This window comes from Macrobrachium nipponense, chromosome 18 (assembly GCF_015104395.2).
Source record: "Macrobrachium nipponense isolate FS-2020 chromosome 18, ASM1510439v2, whole genome shotgun sequence".
Taxonomy (NCBI): Eukaryota; Metazoa; Arthropoda; class Malacostraca; order Decapoda; family Palaemonidae; genus Macrobrachium; species Macrobrachium nipponense.
The window spans coordinates 59442573-59462572 of record NC_087211.1 but is presented as its reverse complement, the minus strand read 5'-3'; positions in this window follow the sequence as shown (position 1 = coordinate 59462572).

Here is a 20000-nt window from a genome sequence, read left to right as displayed (position 1 = left end):
CCAATTTAGGAGCAACTCAGCACGCTGGACTAACCTCCAGGTACCCAATTCACAGCTTAGATCAAAACGCCCATGATGGGCATTTTCGATCCACCCCAACCCCAACCCACACCCCCAGCATTGATTTCGGGTCTGTAGCCCCCTGGCCGAGGTGAGGTTAGAGAGAAAGTAAGATAACTTCTAAACCTGACTCTTCTTCGTAAACCTGTTAATAAACATCCAAACAAGCAAACTGAAAGAAAAAGTTCCTTGTTGGAGGTAATAAACAAATTCTTGTGACACATCCAATAAACAAATGACATTTGAAATGAACCGCATTTACCTCCCAATATTATCGAAGTCTCTCTTCGCGTCAGACATGACAGACCAAATCCCGTGTCATGCCGCTAGTCTCGGCAAATGGCCACAGAAATGGTCTTTGACTTTTGGAGTGGAATCCTTCCGCCATCTTGGAGGATCTCTGCAAGACCAAGGAAGTCCGGCTGATGCTCAGTCATGCACCATCGGATATTTTGAGGCTTTCAAGTGGACGAGAAGGAAGGCTGGGTGAGAGACGGAGTGAGAGAGGAGGAGGAGGAGAAGAGGAAGAGAAGGAAAGAGAAATTCTATGATAGCGAATTAAAGCTCAAAATCTCGAAATTGGACTTTGCACAATTTTTTTCGGTAAATATATTCACATTATTCCTTTATGTTGCTCGAAAATGAACTATATTGCATATAGCTTATAGTAATTATTGAAATAATTTTGAGTAAATAAAATAAATATTTGGACTCACAGAATAAAACAAAGTAAGTAAAGAGTAAAGTGATAACAAAGAAGCATCCCACCCCACACCCCAAATATATATAATATATGTTTACATACATCTATATATATAGATAGATATATAGATGAATGGTAAATGATAAGAAGACAAAAATGAACAAATTGCCGCCAATCCAATAAGGGCAGAACCCTCCTAACCTTGATGGCAACAGAGAAATGTTATATCCACCATGCCTTACTTTTCAACATCTGTAACGATGCAAGACAACTGTAATTGGCTTCCCTGGTCACGTCATCATCACCAATTAACAAATCTCTTTCCCCATGTCTCGGAATTTGGGTTAGATGTTACACAATTAAGGCAGTTAATCCCATTATGGTTGATATGTCCGAGGTCAAATGAGTGTCGACAGGTAGTTAGATAAAGTGATTAGCGATTCATTAGTAAATTTACTTTACCTATCAATGCATTTTGATGAATTACACAATACTTACTCGATATAATATATACTTGAAACAGCAGCAGGTTCATCAAGGTTCATCAGTTAGTGGTTGACTCGGCAAGAATTAAGAAAACAAATATCTAAAATTCATCGTCTATAGTTAATGAAAAAAATGATAGTACCGAACGAGTCTTTTTAAACAAAGAAAGACGAATTTTGGAAGAAAAAATGAACAGGTTTTTTAAAGGACTCTTTCTCAAAGGACCTCATTATCACTGAAAGGATTCAGTGACAGCCTCACTGGTCTTACTCCCTTTGTACACCCAGCTCTCTCTCTCTCTCTCTCTCTCTCTTTCAGCAGCAGGGATCATATGAGACAGATGGACAGCTTTTGCGAGCCCTTTCCATGAATATTCATTCGTGTAAAAAAGGGGACAAGGATTTAAGTTGGGTTCGTCGGCCTGTTTTAACTGATAGAACTAGTTGGCATATTATGTCTCTCTCTTACTCTTTCTGCTACAAACAATCACACACACAAACGCTCAGACATATATAACCTCTGGAAACTCTTACATGCGATCAATGGTGCCCTCTGTCTGCAATCATGTCATTAGGCTATTAAGATCTCGTAAGTACAAAAATATACTATTTATTACCCAAAGGAGTTGATTATAAAATAGGACAAAATGATTAACAAGTCATAATGGCAGAAACCCCAAAACTGCCCATAAAGAAAACCAGTAAGTTAACTTTCTACCCTCCTGACTAAGAATTCTCTCCCAGACCCAAAATGTCAATAAGTTCATCGTATTAGTCAGGTTAGAGATTCCCGTCTCTAAATTAGCCCTGGAATAGGACCCATCTTTATGATGGGGCGTTCCCTCCCGACACTCGGCGTGTAACACCTCTTAGCGTTCACCTAAAAAGAATGTGACTTTCGCAAGTGCCTTGGAATATTAGGCCTGTAACACCGGTACAAACGAATGTACATGCCTCACAACCGGGGAGTGATCTCTCGGTTAAACTGCTTGCGTATTCAAATTCCTTTCCCATGTAAGCTGCCCCTACAGTTCAGCCTGTCTCCAAGCAAGAAGTGATGCGTGACTTCACTTAACATTACATTGGCATTTTAAACATATTATTAATCATTGCCCCTCTTTTCATCTGACACACACACACACACACACACACACACACACACACACACACACATATATATATTATATATATATATATATATATATATATATATATATATATATATATATATATATTATATATTGCTACTTTCAAAATGCATGTTTTCCCCTCTTTGAAATGTCTTGTAGATTGTGTAACATTTTTTCAGATTCCTAGATAGCTTAGAATAGGATGTTTTTAAAATGTGTGTTCAGATTTCGCATTAACGTCTTGTAAAGAATATATATCTAACGTAAAGAGAGAGATCCTTGTCTTTTCAAAGCTGCAAATGTTTAACTTTTATGTCAGCACTTTGAAATTAGAGTCTGCGAGATCCGTTTGCGTCCCTGCTCTGTCAGCGCGTTTGATAATGAGCTCGACTCTTTTTACGTGGTCATCAAAAACATGTCAATCTTAATTATCGTTTACCCCCTCCGTTTTCAATCGGGTACGTATCTGTTGAGCAGTCTTGTCTTGTACGCGTATATCTTTGTCAAGTCCCACGTGGATGTTGCACATTGTGTGTGTAAGATTGCGTCAGATTTCAGAACTTTCGAGAAGCTTTCGTGCCTAGAACGTTTTGAGACATCTGCTCTGTCATTTCCATAAAGGAAGAGATTTTCATTCCCCCCCCCCGATCTTAAGACTCGAGGCAGATAGATCTCCCTCTCTCTCTCTCGCTCTCTCTCTCTCTCTCACTCGACATCGAGATTAAATTAACGTAACGTAAATTTGGACACTCATATTGTGAGAATTGTATAATTGATATTTCTTAGAATTTTATTTAGTTTATTTAATTTCTTTGTGGTGGAATCTGAACAAACATTTCGTAACGGCGCCTTGTTTTTTTGTGAAAGTGTAATTTACAAGAGAAGAAAAGAAGTTGGTATACAAAAAAGGTAAAGTGTGTTATATTTTTATTAGTTGCAACTAATAATTGTTAGGAACAGTGAATAACTAATAATGGATAGGGAGTGTGTTTAATTATAATTGATATGGAACTGTTGTCTGTTACGAAGGTTTGGTAAAAACTGTTGGTTAGTGTTTTTGAATGAAAAAGATTTACACTTTTACACATTGCTGATATTTTTGTGTTTTGTGTCTGTTCCATTGTTTGTGCACTTATTCATTTTTCTTATTGAAGTGTGTCTTTTTGTTTTATATTTTCATTTACATTCACATTTATTGACTTAGTTTTATTTTTTTCATTGCTTTATCATTGCACATTTAATTAAATTTAACACATGTGAATTGATTTGCATTTACTTAGAATTCTTTTCAAGTTTTATTGTTGTTTAGCACTTGTGAATTAATTTCAAATTTTCAATTATTGCCTAACACTTTGAATTTTGATTGAATTAATTTTCTTGAATTTTGTGATAAAATTAATTTTGATTTAATTTACTTAATTTGATTCAAGAATTAATTAAACTTTACTTTGTTTTCAAGTAACAGTAATTTTCCCTGATATTGTGAATTTCACTGGGATAAATTTAGAATTAATAATAAATTTTTGTATTTAAAATTTTTATAAGTGTTTTCTTTATCTTACACCAGTATAAATATATATAATTATGATTATATTCATGTTAGGTAGAAACATAGAGTGGTAATTGATTTGCTTTCCTTCAATTTAATTGAAGTGACTTAGAACCAGGGAAGTACTTAGACTTCTGAAATTAGGGAAATACTTAGAGTTTTGAAAGTTGTTGATGGAGTGATGCCCTTTGATTAATTTAATTACTTACAAGATTACCTCACACCTGTTTTGATGAACTTAGTCTGATTTTCTGCAATACTGGTAAGTGTTAAGGGATCACTGTTGCCTTTAGTGTATTCAGTCGTTTAAATGTGTTATGAGGGTTCAGGTGTCTGGCTTTTGGTGAGGTAATATTTGATGCATGGTAACCAGATACTTGGCACTTCGTAACATTATTTAATGGTGCCCAGAGACCCGGGAAAGCAGATTTCATTATCACTCTAGAATATACTGGTGGTGTTAGGAATATATTTTGTTAGGAGAGTGACCAATAGTTTTGTTTTGCATTTATTGTATTGAATTGTAAATTGATAACTTAGAGGAAAATGGCTCAGTTCAATGTTCAGGAATTTTTAGCAGCTCCTTCCGTCCAAGTTCTGTCTGAAACCACTCTGTCTAGAGCACAGTGGAGCGCTTTAGCAGAGGCATGTGGTGGTTATGTGTCTACTAGTATGGTAAAAAAGGCACAATAAGATGTATTGCTATGGAATCATTGATAAACTCTGGTAGAATAACTGATGAAGATGAGTTAGAATTGGCTCAAGAGTTGTTGAATGTAGCACGTGCTGATCTCATAAATAAGCAAGCAGAAAAGAAAGAGAAAAGTGATGCAGAGTTAGAGCTTAGACGCATTGAAGCAGAAGAGAATTTGATTAAGCTAAAAATGCTTGCTGAAAGAGAGAGAATGCAAGCTGAAAGAGAGAGAATGCAAGCTGAAAGAGAAAGAATAGACAGGGAAAAACAAGAAAGAAGAGAAAGAGAAGAAGAAAAAGCAGCAGAAGAGGAAAGAGAAAGAATAAAAGAGGAAAGAGAAATCGCAAGACATGAAAGGGAAATGGAATTAATAAGAGCTAGATCCACACATTACCTGTAACACCGTCTAACCTAACCAAGGTAATCAAAACCCTGTATTTGATGTAGTGAGAGTACAGAAGTTAATCCCTAAGTTACTGAAGAAGCTCCAGATGAGTTTTTTGATCACTTTGAGAAAGTGGCTTCAGGTATGGGATGGCCAGAGGATAAATGGTCAGTTTTTGCTACAAAGTGGTCTTGAGTTGGTAAAGGGAGAAGTGCTTATCTAGCCTTAACAGCTGATCATGTAAAGACTACAAGTACTTAAACACAGTGTGCTACAAGTTTACCAGTGACCCCAGAGTACTACAATGAGAGATCAGAAATTTAAGAAAAGATGAGAAGGGAACCTTCTTAGATTAGCTTACAAAGTGAGAAGGTGTTTCAAACATTGGGTAGAAGCTGCTAAAGTTAAAACTTTTGATGAGTTAGAAGAGTTTACTTGTTCTTGAACAGTATCTTAAGGGAATTCCTGAACATATAAGAGCCTATTTAAGAGAGAGAGAAGTGAAGAAACTTGACAAAGCCGCTACACTTAGTGAAGATTACAATATAATCAGTAGCAAACCGTAATTACAATGTCAAGTACCAGAGTCAACAACGCCCAGGTTTTAAGTCTTATCCAAATAACAGGAACAAATTTAATGGGAAACCTACAAGTGATGCTACCAAGAGTACACAAGTAATACAACTCAGCAAACTAATGTGAAATCCTCATCCAGTTTTTCAAGACAGTTTACAGAAACCTAATGTTGTCTGTTTCAAGTGTGGAAGAGTAGGACACTACAGTCAAGAGTGTTACCGAATCAACAGCAGTCAAAACCAGTTAGTCAAGTTGTGAAACAAACTACGAAGAGCAGTGTGGGAAAGAATCAGACTCCAGAGAAGAATGAAACTAAACAAGCTGAATGTTTAGCAACCAGTGGAAATGTTACCTCAAGCAGTGAGTGGTTAAGCGTGTGGAGCTTTTAAGCCATATATCTATGAGGGTATGCTGTCAACTCAAGAAGGAAGTATGCAGGTACCAGTCAAGATATTACGTGATACAGGGAGTAACCATAGTGTGGTAGTACGTGGTTCTCACCCTCAGTTGGAGAAGAGTCTCACAGGAGATTCAGTTATTTTGAAGGGTATAGGAGGAGAGGAAAGTAACTCCTATATGCCGCTTACACCTGTCATGTGAATTGGTGACAGGGAATGTTGATTTTGCTGTAAAGGACTCACTAGCTGTGGAAGGTATACATGTTTTCTGTTGGGGAATGAAGTTGGTGGTGTGCCATTTATTCCTTGTCCTGTAGTGACAGACAAACTATTGAGGATTAGTCCTACAGAAGAGTTGGAGAAGAATAAACCCCCACCTGTTACCTAGTTGTGTAACTACCAGAAGTATGAAGAGGACTACGACTGTAAGTGAAGAAACTGAGGATTTACACACCCAAGAAGGATCAAGTGAAGGATCTTTGTGCTTAGAAGAATTATTCCAGGGAAGTGAAGTTTCCCATAGTGCTGACCAAGAGAGATTTCCCAAGAAGATGAAGAAGACGACGACAAAGAAGAAGAACCTGATGTTCCTGAAGAGACTCCGAGTAGTCAAAGTGTTGCTGAAGACAGTAGTGAAACTACAGTAGCTGAGTTAGCAGATATTGAGAATTCAACCCTTGAGGTTGGTCAAGTGACAAGAGAGAAGCTGATGGACTTGCAGAAGAAGGATGCATCGTTTAACTGATTTGTTCTTCAGAGTTGTTGATCGAGAAGATGCAACAAACTCCTACCTGTTTTACTATCTGAAGGAAGGTTTGCTGATGAGGAAGTATAGACCTACAGATATACCAGGAAATGCTGTATGGGGCGAATATCATCAAATTTTGATTCCATATCCATTGAGAAAGCAAGTGGTTGCAGTAGCTCATAAGTCTGGACATATGGGAATCAGGAAGACTGTGGAGAAGATCATGAAATATTTTTTCTGGCCTGGACTTCACAGAGATTGTTAGCAGGTTCTGTCGTGAGTGTCATACTGCCAGATAGCTGGAAAAACCGAATGAAACCATCAAGAAAGCCCCCCTACAACCTATAGAAGTTAGAGGAGAACCCTTTAGCAAAGTGATTATTGATATGGTTGGACCATTGCGAAGACAAAGAAAGGAAATGAGTATTTTTGTTGACATTAATGTGTCCAGTGACAAGGTATCCAGAAGCAATCCCTGTTAGAAACATATCTGCCAAGATAGTTGCTGAGAAACTTGTGGAGTTTTTCTCAAAGTTTGTATACCAGAAATTGTACAAAGTGACAGAGGAACAAACTTTACTTCAAAGTTATTCCAGGATGTGATGAATTTGTTAGGGGTGAAACAACAGTTATCAACCGCTTATCATCCAGAAACTCAAGGTGCCTTGGAAAGGTTTCCACCAGACATTGAAAAGTATGCTGACAAAGTATTGTTCTGAGTCAGGAAGAGAATGGGATGTTGGTTTACCATTAATGTTGTTTGAAGTTAGGAGTGCTTACCAAGAAAGTATGGGATGTTCACCTAATGAGATGATTTTTGGAAGAGAAGTTTAGAGGACCGTTGAAGATTCTTGCAGAAAATTGGGAAGAAAATCAAGAGGAAAGCCAAGCAGAGTATGTGAAGAACTTAAGGAAGAGGTTGAAAGAGATTAGAAAAATTCTCTTAGAAAACTTGAAAATGAGTCAAGAGAAAATGAAAAGGAGATTTGATGCTAAGGCTAAGCTAAGAAGTTTTAGTGTTGGTCAACAAGTGTTAGTGTTCTTACCTGTCAAGAGATTTCCCCTCACTAATAAATTTCAAGGTCCTTACAAGATAATTCAGAAGTTAAGTGATAGAACTTATGTGATTGAAACACCAGAAAGAAGAAGAAGACAAAGGAAGATACATGTGAACCTCTTGAAACCTTATTTCACAGAAACTAAAACTGAAACTGTGTCAGTAACCCAGACACTTTATCTACAGAAGACGATGATGGCTACGAATTGGGAGCTGCAAGCAAGATGAATAATTCTTCAATTTTGGAAAATTTGGAGGATAAACTGAAAACATCTGAGTGTTGAACAAGGTGAAGACTTAAGTGACGTAATTAGAAGTTTTCCAGAAATTTTTTCAGATGTGCCTAGACGTACTGATCTGACCAAGCATGAAATCAGGATTCAAGAAGATGGAAAACCTTTCAAGCAAAGAGCCTATCGCTTGATCACCGTATCATCGAGATGTTTTGAAGAAGGAAGTTGAGTATTTGCTGCAACATGGATTAGCAGAACCCAGTTCAAGTCACTTTAGTTCTCCATGTGTGTGTGAAGAAACCAGATGTTCATTTAGGATGTGTACTGATTATAGGAAGCTGAATTCTATCAGTGTGGCTGATAATTATCCTTTGCCTCTTATAGATCAGTTACTTGATAATATTGGGCAAGCCAAGTTTGTTTCCAAGATAGACTTGTTGAAAGGATATTATCAAATTCCCTTAGATGAGAATGCGAAGCTGCTGTCAGCTTTTATTACTCCTTTTGGACTATATCAGATACTACTGTTCTGCCGTTTGGTCTTGATGAATGCACCCGCATCATTTCAACGAGTGATGGATCAACTGTTAGGATCAATAGAAGGAGTAGGTGTATACCTAGATGACATCGTGATTTACTCTACAACGTGGGAAGAACATCTGAAGATTCTGAAGAAAGTTTTCAAGAAACTACAAGAAGCAGGATTAACAGTCAACCTAGAGAAGAGTGAGTTTGGAAAGGCAACTGTACAGTATCTTGGGTTTGAAGTTGGAAAAGGCCTTCTTGGCTCCAAGTAAACTGCTAATGTAGAAGAGAAGGTATCTGTAAGGCTACCCCACCTACTACCAGGAAACAGCTACAGAGATTTTTAGGCATGGCTGGTTTCTATCGTCGTTTTTGCCCAAATTTCTCAGCCGTAGTAGCTCCCTTGACAGACTTGACTAGTCCCAAAGCTAAGTTTATTTGGACTCCAGAGTGTCAAGAATCCTTTGAGAAGGTAAAAGCTATTTTAACTTCAAGACCAGTACTTCAAGCTCCAGACTTCGACAAGAAATTTGTGATACAAGTTGATGCGCCAGACTGTGGTGGTGGAGCTGTTCTACTTCAAGAAGATGAAAATAATATCTACCATCCTGTATGCTTCATGTCTACAAAATTGAAAAAACATCAGAAAGTATATTCGACAATCGAGAAGGAAACTTTAGCCTTAATCACCGCATTGAACAAATTTGAAGTGTATGTGAATAGACCTAGGAATGAAGAAATTGTAGTGTTTTTCTGATCACAATCCACTGTCATTTATCCAGAAAATGAAAAACCATAATCAAAGACTGACCAGGTGGTCTTTGTGCCTGCAACAGTATAACTTAAAGAGTGCAGCACATTAGTGGCAAAAACAATGTAGTTGCTGATTATTTATCTCGTTGCGAATCGTTGGATTCAACACCGTGATAAAAAAATCTTCTGGGGGAGGTATATATATTGCTACTTTCAAAATGCATGTTTTCCCCTCTTTGAAATGTCTTGTAGATTGTGTAACATTTTTTCAGATTCCTAGATAGCTTAGAATAGGATGTTTTTAAAATGTGTGTTCAGATTTCGCATTAACGTCTTGTAAAAGAATATATATCTAACGTAAAGAGAGAGATCCTTGTCTTTTCAAAGCTGCAAATGTTTAACTTTTATGTCAGCACTTTGAAATTAGAGTCTGCGAGATCCGTTTGCGTCCCTGCTCTGTCAGCGCGTTTGATAATGAGCTCGACTCTTTTTACGTGGTCATCAAAAACATGTCAATCTTAATTATCGTTTACCCTCCGTTTCAATCGGGTACGTATCTGTTGAGCAGTCTTGTCTTGTACGCGTATATCTTTGTCAAGTCCCACGTGGATGTTGGTTCACATTGTGTGTGTAAGATTGCGTCAGATTTCAGAACTTTCGAGAAGCTTTCGTGCCTAGAACTTTTTAACGTTTTTTTGAGACATCTGCTCTGTTCATTTCCATAAAGGAAGAGATTTTCATTCGATCTTAAGACCTCGAGGCAGTTAGATCTCCCTCTCTCTCTCGCTCTCTCTCTCTCTCACTCGACATCAAGATTAAATTAACGTAACGTAAATTTGGTCACTCATATTGTGAGAATTGTATATTTGATATTTCTTAGAATTTATTTAGTTTATTTAATTTCTTTTGTGGAATCTGAACAAACATTTCGTAACGGCGCCTTGTTTTTTGTGAAAGTGTAATTTACAAGAGAAGAAAAGAAGTTGGTATACCAAAAAGGTAAAGTGTGTTATATTTTTATTAGTTGCAACTAATAATTGTTAGGAACAGTGAATAACTAATAATGGATAGGGAGTGTGTTTAATTAATAATTGATAGGAACTGTTGTCTGTTACGAAGGTTTGGTAAAAACTGTTGGTTAGTGTTTTTGAATGAAAAAGATTTACACTTTTACACATTGCTGATATTTTTTGTGTTTGTGTCTGTTCCATTGTTTGTGCACTTATTCATTTTCTTATTGAAGTGTGTCTTTTCTTTTTGTTTTATATTTCATTTACATTCACAATTTAATTGACTTAGTTATTTTCATGCTTTATCATTGCACATTTAATTAAATTTAACACTTGTGAATTGATTTGCATTTACTTAGAATTCTTTTCAAGTTTTATTGTTGTTTAGCACTTGTGAATTAATTTCAAATTTTCAATTATTGCCTAACACTTTTGAATTTTGATTGAATTAATTTTCTTGAATTTTGTGATAAATTTAATTTGATTAATTTTACTTAATTTGATTCAAGAATTAATTAAACTTTACTTTGTTTTCAAGTAACAGTAATTTTCCCTGATATTGTGAATTTCACTTATAAATTTTGAATTTAATAATAAATTTTTGTATTTAAAATTTTTATAAGTGTTTTCTTTATCTTACACCAGTATCAATATATATAATTATGATTATATTCATGTTAGGTAGAACATAGAGTGGTAATTGATTTGCTTTCCTTCAATTTAATTGAAGTGACTTAGAACCAGGGAAGTACTTAGACTTCTGAAATCAGGGAAATACTTAGAGTTTTGAAAGTTGTTGATGGAGTGATGCCCTTTGATAATTTAATTACTTACAAGATTACCTACACCTGTTTTGATGAACTTAGTCCTGATTTTCTGCAATACTGGTAAGTGTTAAGGGATCACTGTTGCCTTTAGTGTATTCAGTCGTTTAAATGTGTTATGAGGGTTCAGGTGTCTGGCTTTTGGTGAGGTAATATTTGATGCATGGTAACCAGATACTTGGCACTTCGTAACAATATATTATATATATATATATATATATATATATATATACTATATATATATATATATATATATAATTATATGTCTGTGTGTGTGTATGTGTGCGTGTGTATGTGAGTGTGTGTGTAAGGAGAGAGAGAGAGAGAGAGAGAAGAGAGAGAGAGAGAGAGAGAGAGAGAATTAAGGGACTTTTAAGGGCAACTGCAGAAAAATGCAAAGAAGAATCTTAAACTTGAAGCTTACCCCGAAGGCAGCTGCCTCATTAAATCCAGCAAAAAGAAAAAATATATGTATATATATATATATATATATATATATATATATATATATATATATATATATATATCTAATGTCTTATCGCTTGGCGATAGACTTTTTGTTTTTTCCTTACGGCTGTTATCCGTAAGTAATGTTTGGTTCCTCTCATCTCCCTTGGATATCTTAGTAGAGAGGTTCTTTCTTGTCTAGAGGAGATGATTCAAACAGGCTAGTTGAACAAGTTAACAACTTTATTCTGTAACTCCATACTAGGAGATGCAGCTCGGTCGGACGACGATATGTTTGAGATTTGGCGTGGAACTGCCATTCTAAAGCATCGCGTCGATAGCGGAACATTAGCTATCTCAGCAATTCATATAAAAACACATACGTAGTTCGCCGGCTCGGAAGTTACAAGTTTCCGGCGTAGGTTAACAGGTCAACCGCTTCCCATGGAAGTTGTTGTGCAAAGTTATCATAACATAAAAATGTTGACAAAGCTGTGAGCTAGATCAGGCTACTGCAGACAGTGCATAGCGTAATCTAAGGTCTGCTTTGGTCACGTAGAACCCTCCTAATGCCATGACCCCAGGTCACTGGTTTATATATAATGTAATTCTTACATTAGGCTCGGTCTGCTACCTATTCAAGCCTTGAATAACAAAAAAAAATTACTTTAAACATTGTTCATAGGAGCGTGCTCGTAACATACTAAGTGATTAAATGCACAAAAAGGTTCTGTTACATACCCTTGTTGACATATTCATAAACAAAGATAAATGCATGGAAAATATAGATCCATGTTTGGTAATAATAATGATTATGTACCCAAAATAATAAAAATGGTAAAAATCAAAACATGTATACATGATTAATATGATAACATGTAACCTGATTAAGAATAATGGTTACTAAATAATGATTATAGCATGATCATGGATAATTGTTAAAGAGTACTTGACACTCTTTATAATAGATAAATATAATTGTATAATAGTATAACAATGTAATTCTGCAGAAATTCAATATATAGGGCTGATATTTTTATTAGGTGCCCGAAAAATACCTTTAGAAATATATTAATGTATAATATTGGCTATAATGATTTATTAGGCGCCCTGGAGATACTTTAAACTGTTCAAATGCAAAGGCGTGAGTCTTTCTTGTCCTACATTTTTGCCAGCATACGGACCGCTTTTCACACACAACACAATTCCAGACAATTCCCTAGGCACGAACTGAAAATGGCCAGGTTCAGGCGGCCCTAAACGCAAACGACTTGAGTTTAACGGGTACGTCATCCAGACGGGCCAGTACGTTCCCTTGGAGATCCTTCTGTTTACGCCTCAGCCTACGCCAAGCAAAGATGTTGACGGCGATAACCAATATGGCCGTCACACTGAACACGGCTAGCAGAATGTAGTAGCGAAGATGTTCTCCACCTGCATAAGTCGATGACGCGTGGGTCATCTCAGCCAGTTGCGTCAGACGATGAGCTACTCGCGCGTTGTATGGGAGAGGTAGTGATGGGATGATTGTTGTAGCCCACGTGTAGTTCGCGAAATACGCCTTCTCACGTATTATCGTGTTGACCTCTGACGGTATATTTGTAGATGTCCCCAGTACAACCATCGGCTGCTACGAAGATAGGGGCATGGGCGGTGGATGTGTCCGGACACACGACGTCGAATCCGGCCTTATCATAACGGATCCAGGAACCATTATTCATCCTGTAATTGAATTTATTACCGAAAAACGGGATATAAAGTTTCCCCAGACAACCTTCGCTTGTATGAGAGAGAGAGCCGTTTAGCACTATGTCTAACTCACATGAATCCGTTGATATAGGATAGAATTCAAAAGAGTCAGCTGTACAAATTTTATTATTCATGGCTTCTGAACAGTGAGTGAGTTTATCTAAGTCTTTAATGACTGTAATGATTCTTATCAGAAGAAAAATCAGTACATGCCCTGTTAAATTGGATATTACTGGATTTGAGTTATTCGTCATAAAAGTAGGAAACGGTGCTATTTTGTATGATTGCCAAGCATCGGAAGAATCAAAAGGAATCGTGATCATAATTCTATAATTTTCAACGCTGACTGATATTAGGCTATAATAGAATTCTACTTTATGGGCATCCAATAAAGGAATATACTTTATGGGCATCCAATAAAGGAATATACCCCAGCTTCTCCCGTCCGTTTTCTAAAGTTAACGTCAGATCTTTAATAGGCATGAGGTGAGGAGATAACACACCCTTTGTTGCTAACGTAATTGCTTCTACGTAATCTTTTGACTTTTCAATAAAATGTGATATTTTCACACGGATATGATCTATTTTCGAACTATAGTAAGCTAAAGTAGCCAGCAAATGTTGAACTTCCATGACCTGATCGATATTATTTGAATGTTCATTAACGATATTCATTATTTGATTGATCGAAGATAACTGGCTGCGAAGTTCTGATAAGGCCAGTTCCGTTTTGTGTTGCAAAAACTCAATTCTTTTATTTTGATTATTATCTTGAGGCGATTTGAGATTCCTAAAACCTAGATTCGCAACTGATCCTAAAATGTTTAGTCCAGCTAGAAATAAGCGGGTTGCGACGCTCAACAGTATTGTTGGCCGCACAGACCATCATCAGCCAGGTTCACCGAGCGAGTTCTTCTGCCTCGGCGGTTTTATTTTGTATGTCATAAGACAACATTTCCGCGACGTTTAGCGTTTGAGCTAGTGAAATCTCTGAGTTAGCATGAAAATTACGTTCATGCATTTCCTTAAGGGAAATACCAAACCTCATCAGGTCATTCTTTAAGTTAAGGACGTCATCTTCAGGTAAGAAAATGGCATGCATATCTACCTCGATAACAATATTACTTGACACGATGAATACATCATCGATTCTCTCGATAATCGAGCCATGATTAAATTCTATGTCTTTAGTCCTAGCACTCTTTCCATACAACAAAGATGTCTGAATACACAATATCACTCCTAACAATAACAGATTCATTTTTGAAAACCTGCAATGAGTAAAACAGATGTAATAACTCGCGTAAAAGAATAGGTTTACATACAATATGATTAATAAGATATATATATAAAGTTATTATACAAGTTTCATAAATACAACCATTTTTTCCCTCATCCATCTACCTTTCTTTAGATTCTGATATGTGCCAATGGGACTATTCTCACATCAGTGGGTTTGGAGGGTACATTTTGAACCCTAACTCTATGGCCGTTAAATTTTCTAAAATGTTAAACGGGCCTTCAAACTTAGGTGTCAGTTTATAATTTAAACCTTTACGCACGTATACTTGTATGTATACCTGATCGCCCACGCATATGTTCTAGTTTGGCTTAGCTATTTTATCATGATTTTTTTTCATTAGGATCTGTGCTTCTTCTAAATTCTTACGAATTATATTATATCGACTTATGCTTGCATCCATAACATCCTTTAGAGGATTTGATAAATTAGTTGTAGGCTTTAAGATGTGGAAAGGCGTTCGGGCCGGGATACCGTACAGTGCCTCGTGCGGTGTCATTTTAATAGACCACGTGATACGAGTGATTAAGTGTGCTTAGTACAGCAGGTATGGCAATGTCCCAGTTGGGATCTGCCCCCCCTAAGGTGACCCTTAAAATGTTTAAAACCTTACGATTTGCCCTTTCCACTAGCCCATTAGACTCTGGGTGATAGATCATGGTATTGACTTTCTTTATACTAAGGAATTCGCACAAGGAGTTAAGGAAATGATTATTGAACTCCCCGCCCGAGTCTGAGATAATGATGTGTGGAATTCCATGTTTACAAATGTAGCACTCGTAACAAAACTTTCCTAGCGCACTCGACCGCGGTTTTTGTTTTAAAGCGCTATAAGTTCTGTATATCGAGTCAAAGCGTCTATAATTACTAGGAGGTGCTTATTTCCTCTGTCTGACTCGTAAAATCCTGTTAATAAATCTAAATGTACTCTTTCAAAGGGTTGATTTGGCACGGGTAAGCCCTAGGCTGACAGGTGTCTTCGTGTGCCCTTTGTATTCTTGACAAGTGCGACAATTTGCTATGTGCTTTTTTATATCTATAAGCATCGTATGCCAATAAAAAATAAGGATTTGGCTTTCTGTGACATCAAGGTATAACCCGGGTGTCCATGCAGTGGATTTTTCATGCAACCACTTTAAGACAGTGGGGTATGAGTGAGATAGGCACCACCACCTGGTTGTTATTCAACTGCGGTGTGTTGCGGGTTTTCCTCGTCACGGATCTACACAGGATATTTTCCTGTAGGATATAATTCTGCTGCTTATACTTTGAGGTATTCTTTTTTCCTTCGGATTTTCCGTTTAAAACGCAATGATGATTTTTTCTATTTGCGGATCTTTTCTTTGTTCCGTCTGTAATAGTTCAGCACTCCAGCCCAGATCTTCCTGTTCGGATATAGTTTTAACAACGGGCATGGAGGTTGAGATATCTATTAATTCAGCTAATGGCTCGGTACAAGATGAAGAGGGGTTGCGTGATAATGCGTCAGCAAATGATATTTGCTTTCCGAGGTAAATACCCGATCCTCGCGCCAAAGTCCTGAATGATCATGTGCCACCGAGTTCGCTTGGGGCTGTGACTAAAGCCTTTAAAGAAGTCGGTTAGGGGCTTATGATCAGTGAGAACCTTGACGGGATAACCGTATATTATGAACTTAAAGTGCACGAGTGATTAACAATAGCGAGCCCTTCCTTGTCTATTACTGCATATTTACTTTCGGAAGGTCTCAGTTTACGTGAATAAAAAGCTATAGGGAAAAAACTGTCTATCATATTGTTGAAGCAATACCCCACCTACTCCTAGGTCTGAGGCGTCTGTTGCTATGAAAAATTCCTTATTGAAGTCAGGAAATTTCAAGATAGGAGAACTACACAGTTCATCTTTCAATTTATCGAACGCCTGTTGATGAATTTCAGACATACGAAATCTACGCCCTTTTTTATAAGATCGGTTAGGGGAGCGGCTATGATTGAGTAATTGCGGATGAAGCGGCGATAGTATCCGCTACACCCTAAAAACTGCTGTATTCCCTTGACGTTAATAGGTATCGGAAAGTTACGGATAGCCGACACCTTATCGTGGACGACTTTAAGACCTTCACTAGAAACCGTGAAACCTAGATAGACCTAGTTCTGTTTTAAAAATTCACACTTACTTATCTTTACCCTTAAATTAAATTATGCTGCCTTAACCTTTGTAACACTAACTCCAATTTACGTAAAATGCTCTTCTAATGTGGTTTGGAAAAGATTACTAAGTTCATCCATGTAGGCATGTAGGATATCTCCCAACAAGTCTCCAAACCGACGTTTATCATACGAGTAAAAGTTATAGGAGCACAACGTAAACCAAAAGGCATACGCAAAATTCATAATGTCCCCTGGCTGTGCTGAAGGCAGTGTATGGGATACTTTCTTGTTCCATCGGAATCTGATGAAATCCTTTTAGTAAGTCTAGGCTTGTGAAATATTTATTCTGGCCTAGTAAAGATAGGATATCATCGGTACATGGTACTGGGAATCTGTCAGGGATTGTTTCTTCGTTTAAACGACGAAAATCTACGCATATCCGCCAAGTTCGATCTTTTTTCGGTACGACTATTAACGGAAATTATAAGGGCTGTTTGATTTCCTAATGACTCCTTCCTTTAACATTTTACCTACTTCCTCTGTTATCTCATTCTGAAATTTCATAGGAAGTCGGTACGAAGGTACATAGATTACTTTCTGTTTGTCCTTGAGCCTGATTTGATGCTCTATGACATCCGTTTTTCCTAAGGTTCCATCCGTAGTGGAAAAAACATCATGATATTTAGTTAACAGATTCAAAAATTTCTGTGAATTTCTTTCTTCTGAATATCTTTATTGATTTTGTTCTTTATAGATTGCAAAAGGGTTTCATCCGCGACTGATTGAGCGTGATTTATCTCAGCTACGGTAGAATGCGATGTTTATAAACTTCGGCATCCAAGATATGTTTGATTTTTGTGGATTACTAAAGTGGTATTCAAATGATTACAGACTTCGATATTACATTGCTGTTGTGAGCCGACTGTATAAACGGCTTGTGTGACGGATAATCCGTGTGTTTTTCAGAGTTTCGGAAAGGATTAATGTTTCAGATCCTGGCAAGGTTCTTTTTACACGCACTAATATATTTGAAGTTACGTTAGGTTCGAGAGTTTGCGTGCAAGCTGATAGTACGGGTGAGCGAGAGTTCTGTTGGGTTTGGGTTTGCCTGTATTATTTCTTGGTTCATGAGACAGGTGATTGGTTCCGTAATGTAAGTGACAACTCTGTCTGTCTCTTTATTATCTAAAACAGATTTTAGGGTATTAGAAGACCTATAGAATTTCCCTTTGATATACACGCCGTGTTTTGCAGGTGCTAAGATAATATTTTGAGTGCCCATAGACGGGTATCCGATAATTACTGCGGGATACATATTAATGTTTTGTACAACGACAAAGGTATCGGCTAACGTGCGCTTACCGACCTTGTACTGTACATGAGTTACGCCCACAACATTTAATTCATTATTCCCAATGCCTGAGAGCCTTATTCCGGACTTTTCTATAGGGAAATTTGAAAAGAGTAAATGATGAGTCCTTAAATCCATTATATTACGTGGACTACCAGAATCAAAGAACAAAGTGAATGACTTATGGTCCAAATTTACTGCATGTAAGGTTGGTCGCAACTCGTTTTGACTAATAATTGCATGAATTTGTTGCAAATCTACGGAACCTGCACAGATTTTTTTGATTCGGCCGTGTGTTTCATAGGAAAATCAATTGTCTCACAATGATCTGATAAATGATTAAACTGATTATTTGATACAAAAGATGTTGATATTGATGACCCAACATCGCGCTCTCCCCCCCTTGGAATGAACTACGTGGTATTTGTTTTGTTTATCACACCCTGAAAATTCGCTTGCCCTTGCGAGTTTCCTGGCTATAGACGGCCCAGGAAACAGAGGTACCTGAAGCACGATTTGTTTGTTTCTGCTGTTGTGCAGAATTTCCGTTTGGTTGTTTCTTCTTATAGTACTGAGGACCCTTCTTTTATTTGCACTAGCAACTGGTTGCGCGTTTGTTAGCGTTTGCTGTTTGATTCCTCGAGTAGCAACGGTTATATGAATGAGTTGAACTATTGTGTATTGACAAAAAACGCGTCCGACAGTCTGAAATCATGTGACCTGGTCTTTACAGTTATAACAAACCATCCCTGCAACTTGATTATTATTATGTACCACATTTACTTGTTGTGGCTTGTTCTCATTTTTTGCAAAAACTTGAATGAGCGAAGGATCTAGGTCGGTACATTTAGACATGTGTTTTTTGATTTGTTTATACACATCTAATTCCGTACTGTCGGGCTGCAATTTTTTATCAAAACACCGTACTAACGCTTCAGGCAACATTACAGTGATAGACGTAAGGTAGATCAAACGGATAAAATCTTTCACTTTGATTTTAGCACCCGCAACCCACACGGAGTTACATAAACTATCCTGATATTCATTTAGCCGGTCGGCAATTAGCGCCGCCCGCTCGACAACATTGAGCTGAGTCATGGAGGCTTGGTTAAGGATATTTCTCAATGCCAATACTACATCTAAAGCCTCTTCACCCCATACGGCACGTAACCTATTTTTGAACTCGTCCCATGTAAGCGCTTCTTGGAAAGAAACCCCCCTTAGATACGCACTTGCGTCGCCTTTCGCAAAGTCTACGAAGCTCTTGGCCTCCTGTAATTGTACTGCTGGGTCTGTGATGCTTTTTGCATTTAAATGAGCGTCTACAGATGAGATCCATGCCTCAACATTTGAGGCAGGAACTCCCATGACCCGACCTTGAAAAGGGACTATCGCTGACCTCGCGCTAACGAGAGTCACCACGTTGGGGTTGCCAGCCGGAGTGGTTGCCATTTCGGCTTTCACTTTTTTTCTTATCACTTCTATTCCTTGCAATCCTATCAAAATATCTATAAGAGTACACTCGACCACTACGTAAACGCATAAGCAAGTACTGTATAAGTGTGTTATAATAATAGGAAAATCCCCCCAAAAGATACAAAAATACAGATAATATGATAAAATATTATACGGAGAATTCCTGCAAGAAATGGTTAATGACAACGAGAAAAGAAAAAAATTAATCTGCGGGCGAGAACCTCGTAGTTGAAGATAAGTTCTGTAATGAAGGAAGATTAATATGGCGAACAACTCACCCCCAGAATACTGGACGATCGACTCTTGATGAACAACACTTCACTGAGGAAAAGACCTGAATAGATAAAAAATGGTACTTAGCTCCAGATTATATGCGAAGGATTGTTGACATGGGATGACGTCACAGTTCCTGTCCACG